This window comes from Homarus americanus, unplaced genomic scaffold, assembly GCF_018991925.1.
Source record: "Homarus americanus isolate GMGI-L3 unplaced genomic scaffold, GMGI_Hamer_2.0 scaffold5198, whole genome shotgun sequence".
Taxonomy (NCBI): Eukaryota; Metazoa; Arthropoda; class Malacostraca; order Decapoda; family Nephropidae; genus Homarus; species Homarus americanus.
In genome coordinates, this window is record NW_024719086.1 from 132,387 (window position 1) to 146,229 (window position 13,843).

At 43.6% G+C, this 13,843-nt stretch overlaps 1 protein-coding gene across 1 annotated transcript in view; it reads left to right on the forward strand.

Moving 5' to 3' along the window:
• The window catches only part of LOC121859909 (proteoglycan 4-like), a 38,969-nt gene that overhangs the window by 24,258 nt on the left and 868 nt on the right, over positions 1–13,843 (forward strand). The window lies entirely within an intron of this gene.

A 13,843-nucleotide genomic window follows, 5' to 3' on the forward strand; every position in this document is an offset into this window, starting at 1 on the left:
TAGATATATAAGATGAGAGACAGAAAGAGACAGGACGAACGGACAAACAGACATCTCAGTGAGCGTCAGGGCAACAACAAAAGTGAGTGGAATGGTGGACAAGAGAGCCTAGTAGCAGCCTTGTGGTGGTGGTGGGGGCCGCATGCCAACCGAGCTTTGTCAGCAGTAAACTCATCACAGCTGCTTAATATGCTCTTACATCCGCCCTTGACTCCAATTTCGGCTCCAAATTAAAATCCAAGAGGACACAGGCAGTCTGCAATAGCTGCGTCACCATTCGTCGTAAGGGAATCACGTAGGTGGTGTATATAATTGCCTAAACTGCCGTAAGGGTACCTCAATTAATCTAAAGATACATATCACCCATCTCAACCTACCTAAATGTACGTGTCAACCATCTCAACTAACCTTAATGACCGTGTCCCCCACTTCAACTCAGAACACCAGCATCAAAAATGTTTGATTTGGGTTGGTTTTGGTAACACAACGTCTCCCCTCCCCCGCAAACACACGCCCATTCTCCCTCAGACACGCACACCCTCCCCTTCAAACACACGCCCCCTGCCCCTTAAACAAACACAAGAAACAGGTCGACCACACCACACACCGCCTCCCCCTTCCCCGTCAACACACCCTTCCCTGTCCACCACACACCAAATACCCCTATCCGTCACCCTGTCAATCACCCCCCTCCTTCAACCACCCAAGAAACACACGTCTACCACCTCTAAATGTCAAAGATTTCTCAAGGGCTTGAGACTGATAGACACTCCACACACGTAAGCAGTTAAACAAGTTATTACCCAGGGCAGGGCAGTTAAGGCCGCCTGGCCCTCATTCCGCGCATAATCTTACTCTGGGTCTCCCTAATTCCCTCCTCTTGGAAACAGAAGATGCAATTCCCGTCGCTTTTCAGCGTTGTATTTTGTGTGGCGTCTCTGTTGTGTGTATGTGTGTGTGTGTGTGTGTTTTCTTAAACCTACCAACACCTGCCCCTACATCTACCAACACCTGCCCCTACATCTACCAACACCTGCCCCTACATCTACCAACACCTGCTCCTATATCTACCAACACCTGCTCCTACATCTACCAATACCTGCCCCTACATCTACCAACACCTGCCCCTACATCTACCAACACCTGCCCCTACATCTACCAACACCTGCCCCTACATCTACCAACACCTGCTCCTATATCTACCAACACCTGCTCCTACATCTACCAATACCTGCCCCTACATCTACCAACACCTGCCCCTTCAGCCTCCAGATAGTGTTAATCATCACCTGAATTAAACTGCGTAGGGTGGTGGGGGCGAGGGGGAGGGGGGGCGGGGGCTCATCTTTAGGTGATCCCAAAATCAATTACTAATGTTATAATCACATGATCAGCAGTAAATACCACGAGAACACAGAAGGTAATTTATGGCAGCTCCAACCAGAATATGACACCAATGATTATATGTGAGGGGAAAATTGTACGTGATAAGAATGACCACACGTGACTGTTACAATGACAACACATAACACTATATAACACATAACAACACTACATAACACATGACAACACTACATAACACTATACAATACATAACACATTATACAGTAAACACACAGCACTAGCCATCACACGACAATAACATACAACACGTATAAACTAACACATCTCAATCGAATTTATAAGCAGCCCGATACTCTTACCGTGTTTGGTGATTATATTACATGTGGTTAGGTTAGGTTAGGTTAATCCATTTGGTATTCTTAAGCAATGCTCTGACCTTTGACCTTTAACATGAACTTGACCTTCAGTACGACGGCATCTGGCTCGAGTCACGGAACAAGGGCGCCACCACCTAACCTTACAGGTATGGAAGGTGGTAGGTTACAGTACCGGCCACACTGTATCCTTCTGTACTGACGGCTTAAGTCTTTCATGTGTTGCATCCTCACTGTGAGGCATATGGGACCTAATCTAACCTGACCTAACCTAATCTAGCCTTACCTAACCCAACCTAGTAATCCTAACCTAACCTAACCTACTCTACCCTACACACGTTCTTCACTAACTTTTAACCCTTTAACGTCAGAGGATATTATTCAGCTGCGAGAATCTCCTGCCTCTTAAGGGTTAATACAAGGGACAATGATCTTTATAAGACTCAATTCCCTGCTCAACTACTACAAGATTAAACCATAATTGATTCTTTTATGATAATGTGTAATTATTTTTTTCTCTGGTCATAAACAATCGGTAGAGCAGTTTTACGGCCCACGTATCTCTGACACACTCATTCCGATTGATTACGTGACGTTCTTAGCGCACATAACAACACGGCTGGTGGACACACAAGCCCACACGGACACTGATCAGACACGTGAGTCAGTGAGCAAAGTGTAACCAGGGAACTGAGTGATTTTTTTAGTTGTGTGGTGTGGAGGACGAGGTGCCTGGTGTGGAGGACGAGGAGGTGCCTGGTGTGGAGGACGAGGAGGTGACTGGTGTGGAGGACGAGGAGGTGACTGGTGTGGAGGACGAGGAGGTGACTGGTGTGGAGGACGAGGAGGTGACTGGTGTGGAGGACGAGGAGGTGACTGGTGGGAGGACGAGGAGGTGACTGGTGTGGGAGGACGAGGAGGTGCCTGGGTGGGAGGGACGAGGGAGGTGCCTGGTGTGGGAGGACGAGGAGGTGCCTGGTGGGAGGACGAGGTGCCTGGTGTGGAGGATGAGGAGGAAAGCCTGAGACTGTACAGGAGCCGAGGGTATGGTGAGGGGAGGGGGTGAGGGAGGGGGAGAGGGAGGGAGTGAGGGGAGGGAAGCGTAAGGGGAGGGGGCGAGGGAGGGGGCGAAGGAGGGGGCGAGGGAGGGGACGAGAAGGGGTGAGGGAGGGGGGTGGAGGGAGGGGGCGAGGGGAGGGGTGAGGGAGGAAATGAGGGGAGGTGAGAGAGGGGGAGGGGGAGAGGGAGAAGGAAGGGGTGGGAGGAGGGGGGGCGAGGGAGGGAGGAGGGAGGGGGCGAGGGAGGAGTGAGGGATGAGGTGGAGAAGGGTGAGGGATGAGGGAGGGGATGAGGAGGGGAGAAGAAGGTGAGGGAGGGATGAGGGATGAGGTGGAGGGAGGGGATGAGGGATGGAGGTGAGGAAGGTGAGGAGGGGGTGAGGGAAGGGGAGAAGGAAGGGGAGGAGGGATGAGGTGAGGAGGGGTGAGGAAGGGGGTAGAGGAGGGGATGAGGGAAGGGTGAGGGGAGGGTGTGGAGGGGGCGAGGGAGGGGGAAACAAGCAAGAATTGAGGGTGTGAAGGAGTGAGGAGGAAGAGAGAAAAGGGGTAAGAGGAGGAAAGAAGAGGAGAAAGAGGAGTAAAAGGAGAAGTAGGTGGAGGAAGAGGAGGGGGAGAAGAAATAGGTGGAGAAGGAAGGAGAAGGAGCAGATGGAGGTGGAGATAGGAGAAGAGAAGTGGATGGAAGATGATGAAAGCTGGGAGATGAGGAGGAGTTGGTGGAGGAGGAAGCTGTTGTAATATCTGACATAAAGTGACTGATCAACCAAGGTCATTGTATATTATCAAGTAAGTCATTCTTTATAATGTTGGATTAAATATTAAAATATGAGGTTTCCCTGAATGGTCTTAGTTTTCTCTATATTCTATTCTATCCTAACCTAACCTAACCAAACTTAACCTCAACTTGACTTAATATGACCTAACCTAACAATCTTTACTAAAACTAACCAAACCTTACCTAACCTAATTTGACTTAATCTAACCTAACCACGGGTGAGTCATTGTAGGTGGATTAGTTTTTTTTTTTACTGTACTAATCAGTTGAAACTCGATGAGCTTAATGTCAAACTGATAGGCATCGAAAATCCTAAACAACCAAGTTAAATGGAGTCAGTGGCAAGTTTACCAAGTATCAATTTTGTTCGTGAATAATAAATATAGACTATAGGCAGCTTCTGACCATTCATTAACAGTTATTCCTGTCTTATATATCATGAAGGCATAATGTACTTTATATAAAAAAGACTCTTGTTACTTAAATATCCCGTAAAAGTGGATCCTGTAGGCCTGTAGTCCGTCAGAGTCAGAAACAACACCGACTACTGAGCCTCTGGTACAACAGGAAACAGATGGCCGGCACTGCACTCGACCGCCTTCGTTTCCTTAACCATAAAGATAGGTTACTTGTTCACAGCTGGGTGGAACCTAGGGGTGATCTGGGCACGAACTAGTGAAGTTTATTGCATGAAGCGAGCGCTCTATCCATTCAGCCACCGTTCAGAGATAATATACAATTTCTTTACACTCTCCCAGAACAGACTCGTCCCCTTCATCGAAAAACGGGGGTAATATGGTTATAATCTCATTCTCCAGATACCTCGTTAACATGCAGGAGTTAGCCTGGTTACCTCAAGGACAGAAGAAACGGGAGTATTGACGAAGAGACAAGACAGACAGAGAGAGGCAGACAGAAGGACAGGCTGTTAGGGTCAAGATGTCTTTGGCCGCCATGGCTGGGTGAGGACCAGGAATGTACAAATGGTGGTGGAAATACAAAGATGATAATGAACAAGTGTAAGAAATAATTACCTTTACAGCTCAAGTATAAAATATGACCTGTCTTAATTTAATAGCTTTGTGTACCAAATATAATTGTAGTTATTTACTGTAAGGCAAATATCGTGAGAGAGAGAGAGAGAGAGAGAGAGAGAGAGAGAGAGAGAGAGAGAGGAGGTAACTCTTGTAGGTAATCTTCGTGTTGAGAATAATACACACTGACTAATTGTACCAGCCGGGATAATTGATGGCTGCTTCACCTGACCGAGGACTGTGTGGTAATTATCGCTCTCTTAATTGTCATTTTCCTTCACACTTTACATAGTTAACCCCACCTCTCCCTTACCCCCTCATCACCCCTTACCTCCACCACACTCCCCCCACCACCCCTTACCTCCACCACACTCCCCATCACCCCTTACCTCCACCACACTCCCCACCACCCCATCCTCACACTTCCCCCCACCACTCACTCAGCACCCTTAACCACCTCCTCCCCTACCACCCACACCCCCTTAACCACACTCCCCCTCCCCCTTTACTCCCCCAACATTTCCTCCTCCCCTTACCATCACTCGAGGCTGTTTCGCTGCCCCGCTACCATCACCCCACAATCTGTACTTGTTTGTTTATTTTGGGTTTTCTTCGTTAGCAGTAAAGAAAATATAACATTAAAAACCGTATTGAGTTTGTTTAATTACTCTTGATAAAGTAGGAAACACAAGGTGATTTTACACAGAAGCGGTAAAACTGCAGCTGACCTGTTTTATGCACACACACACACACACACACGCGCACACACACACACACACAACGTTATCTCTCTCTCTCTCTCTCTCTCTCTCTCTCTCTCTCTCTCTCTCTCTCTCTCTCTCTCTCTCTCTCGTGTGTGTATGTGCAGGTTGAATCTATAATCAGTGAATGGGTATATTTTCATAATATACGTATACATACTGTAATGTGTCTTTGGCAAATAAATGTATCGATGTGTTTAGTGCTGTGTGTGTGTGTGTGTGTAATAAGGTTTAGTGCTGTGTGTGTGTGTGTGTGTGTGTGTGTGTGTGTGTGTGTGAGCATCGTTATGTATTTTCCTTTTGTCTTCTCTATTGTATACTGCATTGTCTATAGTTCAATAGAGTTGTGTATATTGTAAATATGGTCTCAAAAATATAGAATTTACCTGTTTTTAGATCGTGTTGTTGGCTGGGTGGGATTAAAGGATGGACGGTGTGGATAGGACCCGAGTATGTGGGTGATGGGGGTGGATGGGGCAATGGGTGAAGTGGATGGAGGGCGGGCATAATGGGTAGATTTGGGGGAGGGGGTGGGTTTAGTAGGGTGAGTAGATGAGGTGGAAGGAGGAATACGTGGTTAATAGGTTGGATGAGCATGGGGTAGGTGGGTGACTGGGTGGTTGGATGATGGGTAGGGGCAGGTGGAAAATGGTGTAGTGGGTCGGTGGGTGGATGAGAACAAAGCTAGCTGGGCGGGAGGAGGTCTAAAGGGCGATGTAGATGGGTGGGTAGGTGTGTGAATGGGCGGGCAGATAGGCGGGGAGGGTGACAGGAAACGGCTACCTATTCACCGCATATTACGCACACTGAACATGATCGTGAATGCGTTAAACCTGTCGGAATAATTAACGAGATCTACATTTTTACCCCAGACGACCGACAGTGCTATACTAGAGCCACGTCCCCAGCCACCCCCTCTCCCTATTGGCCTCTGCAGCGTCTGTCAATTGTCAGCAGTGTGGCCAGATATATGACCCGTGAACATCCTTATCCCTGGAATATTACCCTTCACTAAACTCTCTCAATGGAGGCCACTTATCGAGTCCTTTCATTTCAATAGAGGCCATTAACTGGTTCATATCACAGTAGTAGAAATCAATTATGGATTATAGATTGCCATATAGGGTAGTTCGTTAATGGATAGAATAGTAATAATCACAATACAAAATAATAAGATTATTGTAATACTAATTATTATTATTATTATTATTACAACACGCGCCTCCTGTCAAAAGGGTCGCTAATTTAATCCCTAGGCACCCTCAGTCCATCCAGCAGCGGAAATAAAATCAGTGCCGGCCATGTTGTCTCCTGTTGATGACTTAGTACACAGTGTTATACTCTGTAGGCCCACACACTCCCAAATGGGGCCGCCGTTATGCCCATGGGCCTCACTTTCACTCAAAAAATTAATTCATAATATTGAGATATTATTATCGTCACTGATCAATTACTGGTTCATAACACACCAATTACTGGTTGAGCTACACAAATTACAGGTTCAGACTTTAGGTACAGGTACATTAACTCCCATGTAGTGACATTATCATAAAGTACAGGTGTATTGCACAGGTAAATTAACCATAACGTTCAGGTATAATACACAGGTACAGTAACTCCCATGTAATGACAATATCTACAAGTACAGGTGTAAATTACAAGTACAGTAAATACCATATACACTAAGACTCCTAATTAAGACTAAAAACAGTCATTTTTACGCGGGTCTTACAAATATAAGTGCGAGTATTAAATTTGACCTCGAGTCCAACACAGCGGAAACAAAACAAGAAGTGACCTCCTATCGTGCCTGAAGACATATAATAAAAGATTGTGAGTAATTTTTCATTTAAGATATTTCGCTAAAATCTATCGTTTGTGAGTTACAGCGGAAATGAAAACAAAATAATAATTCACGTTTCATTTAAAACCTTAAGAGTGTAGAGGGTGGCAGTGTAACAGTAATGAGGTAGTGAGTATACTGAGAGGGTAGTGAGTATACTGAGAAGGTAGTGAGTATACTGAGAAGGTAGTGAGTATACTGAGAAGGTAGTGAGTATACTGAGAAGGTAGTGAGTATACTGAGAAGGTAGTGAGTATACTGAGAGGGAGGATAATAAGAGTGTTGTACAATACCAGTGTTGTGCTGTTGTGCTGTGTTGTGCCAGTGTTGTGCTGTGTTGTGCCAGTGTTGTGCTGCGCTGTACCAGTGTTGTGCTGCGTTGTACCAGTGTTGTGCTGCGTTGTACCAGTGTTGTGCTGCGTTGTACCAGTGTTGTGCTGCGTTGTACCAGTGTTGTGCTGCGTTGTACCAGTGTAGTACTCGTACAAGCGCCGTCTACGAAACACACACACACACACACATATTAATTATCAACGACTTTTATTTCTAAATCCTAATATGGTAATGCCGACACAAACCAGCTAATGATGGACCTACACCTGGACCACAGAACAAACGAATCTAATGTGTGACACCTGTAACACAATAAAGGCAGCCGGCCAGCACAGGTAGCCGGGCAGGTTCACTCAAGCAGGCAGGTGGGCGGTCGGGCACCCTTTGAGTGCAGGTAGCAGCAGCCCCCTCCCCCACCTCCTCCCCCCCTCCCTCAACCCAGCACTTGGCGGCAGAGCAACTTTACCACATGTTATGCGAGGGTAGATTACACACAACACGGCGGTGCCTCTTGTGAATGTTTGAGCAAGAGAGATGCCTTGAAAAACTGGAAGAGTCAGGCTGGGGGAATGTTGTCCTCCTCCTGCTGCTGCCACGGATGATACTGTGTTTATTGGTGTTGTAGATACTGTTGTTGTAGGTGCTGTTGTTACTGTTGTTGTTGATGTTGTAGGGGCTGTTGCTTACTGGTGTTGTTGTTGTAGGTGCTCTTGTTGGTTTTGTTGTTGTTGTAGGTGCTGTTGTTACTGTTGTTGTTGTTGTAGGTGCTCTTGTTACTGTTGTTGTTGATGTTGTAGGGGCTGTTGCTCACTGGTGTTGTTGTTGTAGGAGCTGTTGTTACTGTTGTTGTTGATGTTGTAGGGGCTGTTGCTTACTGGTGTTGTTGTTGTAGTGCTCTTGTTGGTCTTGTTGTAGGTGTTGTTGTTGTTGTTGCTGTAGGTGTTGTTGTTGTTGTTGCTGCTGTAGGTGTTGTTGCCAAATCCTATCCTGACCCAATCTACTAACAACTTACATACCTTAACCTAACCTTAACCTACCCCTTCAGTTAACCTTACCTAATCTAACATAACCTAACCTAACTTACCCCTCACCTAACTAACCTAACTTAACCTAACCTTAACCTACCCCTTCAGTTAACCTTACCTAATCTTACATAACCTAACCTAACCTACCCCTTCAGTTAACCTTACCTAATCTAACATAACCTAACCTAACTTACCCCTCACCTAACTAACCTAACTTAACCTAACCTTAACCTACCCCTTCAGTTAACCTTACCTAATCTTACATAACCTAACCTACCCCTCACCTAACTAACCTGACTTAACCTAACCTTAACTTAAACCTAAATTAATTCACCTTTAAATCCTATCTTCCCTAACCTAGTCTACGTACTTCTCCTAACCCAACCTAACCTATCCTATCCTATCTTAACCTATCCTAACCAAACCTAACCTATCTATCACATTATCTAAATTCAATCTAAACACGTCGACGGTATTAGTATGAAAACTAGGACACGGTTCCGGGTTTCGGGGCTAATGACTTTGGAAGATTACGGGGATGTAGGGTACTCAATTTGTTCCGGGGTCCAGGGCTTACGGCTTTCTACGGCTTGCGGGCCTTTGTGTCACCCTATGAACAGTATCCAAGTCTTTTCCGGGAATATGGAGCTTAAGGGCTTGGAATTTACTGGGGTTGAGGCGTTTTGAACTTAAGGGGTTCGGGGGTTACGGGGTTCGGAGGTCACGGGGTTCGGGGGTTACGGGATTCGGGGGATTTACGAGGTTCGGGGGTTACGGGTTCGGGGGTTACGGGGTTCGGGGGTTACGGGGTTCGGGGCATAAGGGTTTGGAGCTTACAGGGTTCGAGATTTAGTGTAGTTCCATGAAGAACACTCAGTCATAGCCCAGACAGGTCACTCATCTGATACACTTTCAGCCGTCAGTCACACCTTAAGGCTGTAAACATTGGTATCTCAAGCATCTTAGGTACACACACACACACACACATGACTCTCTCTCTCTCTCTCTCTCTCTCTCTCTCTCTCTCTCTCTCAGTAACGGTGTGTTTGTCTTTCTGTTCATACAAATCTAATGTCCTATTATTATAAGTGCACCTCCCCCCAGGGCGATATGCAACAGTAAGTGCCTTTGTATATCTGTCTGTCTGTCTGTCTGTCTGTCTGTACATACGGATCTAATGTAGTAATTATAAGTTTCCCTCCCTCCCCCCCCCTCTTCCTCCTCCTCCCACACGCAAAAAAATATATAACACCGGTATAACAGTAACGCCAAACCCACACTCAAGAATAACTACCGATCACTCAAAAAATCATGTCAACTTAAAAGCACTTGCGGATGGATATATCTGATGGTAATTGCAAACCGGTCTGGATAATGTGAGTATTAATCGGCCCACCGTCTCCTAGCCATCATTCTCAGCTAAAAAGCGATTTTATGTCCGACGTTGCGCATACCACAGCTCCCGGCGGGGCCTTTGAAGGGAAGAGGAGGGGGAGAGAGATTGAGGGGTTGCGGGGGGTGGAGAGGTTTAAGGGGGTAGAAGGGGGGGGGGGAAGGGAGGGAGAGGTTTTAAAGGGGAGAAGGGAGAGGGATGAAGGATTGGGTGGAGAGAAAGATAGAGAGGATGAGGAGGGGGAGGATGGATGTTTTAGAAGAAAGGAAAGAGAGGATGGGAGGGTGCGAAAGGAGGAGAAAGGGGATAGTCTAAGGGAAAAGGTGGGTACATGGGAGGGGGGATTATGAAGAGGGACGGGTGAAGTGAAGAGGGATTGAGAAACAGGATGGCACAAATGAAGAGCGAAGGGGAGACTGACGGAAATGAAGCATGAAGAGGAATCAAACTGACGCACTAGGAGAAAGGATGTGAAAGGAGAGAAAGGTGAGGGATGATGAAGACAGTAAGTAAAGAGGAGAGAGCAAGAGGGGAAAGACATCTAATAGGGGAGTGAATAAGCAAGAGAGAGAAGAATGATTAATCAATAGAGAGGACACGAGAAGAGGATAATGGATGAATGAAGAATGAAGGAGAAGAGACTCAGTACATGGAAAGAAGAAAGGGGGAGGGGGAGGAGGGGTGATGATGCCCGAATGAGAGAGAAAATGGAGGGCTTTGTGGAATGAAAGATAATGGTAAACGAATGATAGAGAGAAAGAAGAAACAACTGAAGAATGAATAAGGATAAGATTGATAAAGAGATGGATGCTGAGTTGTATGGATAAATGGCAGATAAATAACATGAGGTAGAAGAGGATGATAAAATGGATAAGTAAATACAAAGAAACATGATAAAAGATGGATATGTGAGACGGACAAGAAGTAAACGTAGAGAGGAATGGAAAAAAAAATAGTGGGTAAGAAATAAAACTGAAAAGGAGAGAAGAAGAAGAAGATAGTGTCACTCACAAGGAAAAGGATAACAGGAACTGAAGTAAACAGAAAACACAAACACAAAACACATCAATGCAATATTCCTCACTTCAGGTTCTGTAAGAGTTGAAAAAAAAATAAATCGAAAAGAAATTGCTGAAACACATGACCCCCAATATTAATCGAAAGGGCCTCGTGACCAGACCAGGAAAAATATACACGAAAGAAAGTTGAACGAGAAGTATCAGCGAAAACATGTTACATTTTACGTTGTGAAGGAATAAACATTTGTCCATTTTCTATGTCCATTGGAAAAAAAACACCATTTCCCGATTCTAAAAATTATAAAGTATTTTCGTTAACAAATGAACAAAATCTCTATTTCTTATAATCAAACAGAAACCATTTTCCGTTTTAAGGACAAAAAAAACGTTGCATTTATTGTTTTGGAGGAATGTGCCAAAACTTCCCATCCTCTATATGATTATGGAAAACAAAATCTTTATATTTTCTGTGTAAGACTGCAAAAAATTATTAATTTTCTATTTCGAAATAATAAAAGCTGTTTGTATTATATTCTCAAGATATGAAATTTCTCCATGTTTTTATATAAAAACCTTTACTCCACTTTGTCTTAAAAGTAATCAAAACATTCTCCACGTTTTCTCTCACACAAACACACAAGATATTCATCCCATTTTCTGTTTTAATCCTGTAAAACTCTCCCTGAGTTCACAGTTTTAAAAGTCTACCAAACACTCCATTCTATGTTTCATAAGTCGTCAACAAAAATCAAAACTTTCTTTTCTAAATTTTTTTGAAAATCTTTTCTTTTGTTTTCGAAGTTAAAAGTCTGTATAGCTCTCTCTCTCGTTTTTGTGTTTGTAAAGTCTGTACAAACTCCCCATATCGTGTTTGATAAGTTGACCAAACTTTCCCTCTATGTTGTGTGTTAAAAGTCTCCCTAACTCTCCATTTTCTGTTTCAAACGTTTGTAAAAGCTTCCCATTTTCCAGTTTGAAAAGTGAAATATATCCCTATCAATACATTTCATCGATTTCCTTTTCCCAGATAACAAACGCGTACTAAAATAAAATATAAAACTCCAACACGAAGCGCTTTGGCGTGGTGCACCTTTGGCGCGATGAACTTCAAAGGGAAGCTCGCGCTAAGTTAGATTAAAATTTATTCTTTATTTTCCTACACCGAGTGCACACTTTTTTACCACGTACATATATATATATATATATATATATATATATATATATATATATATATATATATATATATATATATATATATATATATATATATATATATATATATATATATATATATTACTTAGGTGTTTAAACGCCGAGGAGTTTTTTAACACCGTTCACTAAGTCTAAGTTCAGATTGTAGAAATTTCCTGAAAAAATCCAAAAATGTTCACGATGTTCTTATTTGGTTATTTATATTGCTCGTGTTCAGTATTGTATTTAGGCTAAGTTAGGTTATGTTCCAAGCCAAGAAAAATATCTCCTCAATACCTTACACTGTGTTCCTCGTACACCATATGGGTCTCACTTGCTACTGTGGCTCTGTGTGTGTGTGTGTGTGTGTGTGTGTGTGTGTATGTATGTATGTGTGTGTGTGTGTGTGTGTGTGTGCGCGCGTGTTCTCCTGCACTGGCCTTAAAGTTCTTCTACAAACACCTTTAACAACAATAAATATAACACTAACGAGAATAAATTGTTCTGCATCCAGCGTTTACAAGACATTCAGAAGACCTGCCTAACTTACAAGACATTCAGAAGACCTCCTTAACTTACAAGACATTCAGAAGACCTCCCTAACTTACAAGACATTCAGAACACCTCCCTAACTTACAAGACATTCAGAAGACTTCCTTAACTTACTCACAGATAAAAACCATAAAAAAATTAAATAAAAAATAGACAATAGGAAAAAACTATTGCACGTTGACATAAAAAAATAACATAAAAAGAGAAGAGGGAGATTGAGAAAAATAAAACAAAATAAATAAGACAAGTAAAGTCACATGAGAAATAAAAATAAACACAAAGTAAATAGCAATCAAGGTCCCGTATCTTATCATCATAAATATCGCAGTGTTTGTGTGGCTTCTCCCTTAGTATACAGCCAAACTACAAATCCTATTGATGTTCGTGTATTACGTATCGTTTGAGGATTTCACCGCCCCCCGGGTGGCTGACTGACACACCCATAACTCAGCTGTCAGTGGGAGACGTCTTGCAAGGTTTACCAGAGAGGAAGGAAAGATAGGAGTTGTGAGAATCTATCAGGGTAGCATAATTTGTCGCTCCGCACGAGATGATGAATGTGGCTGTTGTGTACAATTTCTTTTTGGTATATACGAAAGTGTTTTAAGGTCTATGACGGGTATGAACTTTACATAAATACCAACTCACTCACAAGGCAAGTGCTAGCTCATGAGACAAGTGCCAAATGACACCTGTTTAAGAAATGTGACCTTGACCTTTGACCGAATAATTTTAAAGAGTTCTCAGGTGAATATATAATTATACGCCAGGTAGGAACACATACTCTTGCCGTCCTTGAATAATGTGTCAGACACGTTCAAGGACAGCCAAGGGCAACACACTCACAGACAGCCATGAACGACGGGGTCCAGACAAAAGCCCCCTAGGACAAAAGCCCCCTAGGACAAAAGCCCCCTGGACAACCCCTTAAAGTGAAAAATATATTAGCGTGGCTTAGGTTAGGTTAGGTATTGCAGTGTTACGATCTAATAAGTGCAATATTTCACATGTTATAGAAGTGTTCATAAACTGTAATTAATAAAGAATAAATAATTATTAAAACAATTCTTATTATTGTGTGTCCTAGGAGGCTTTTGTCCTACACTCGTGGATGAAACACTCATACACAACCAAGGCCGAT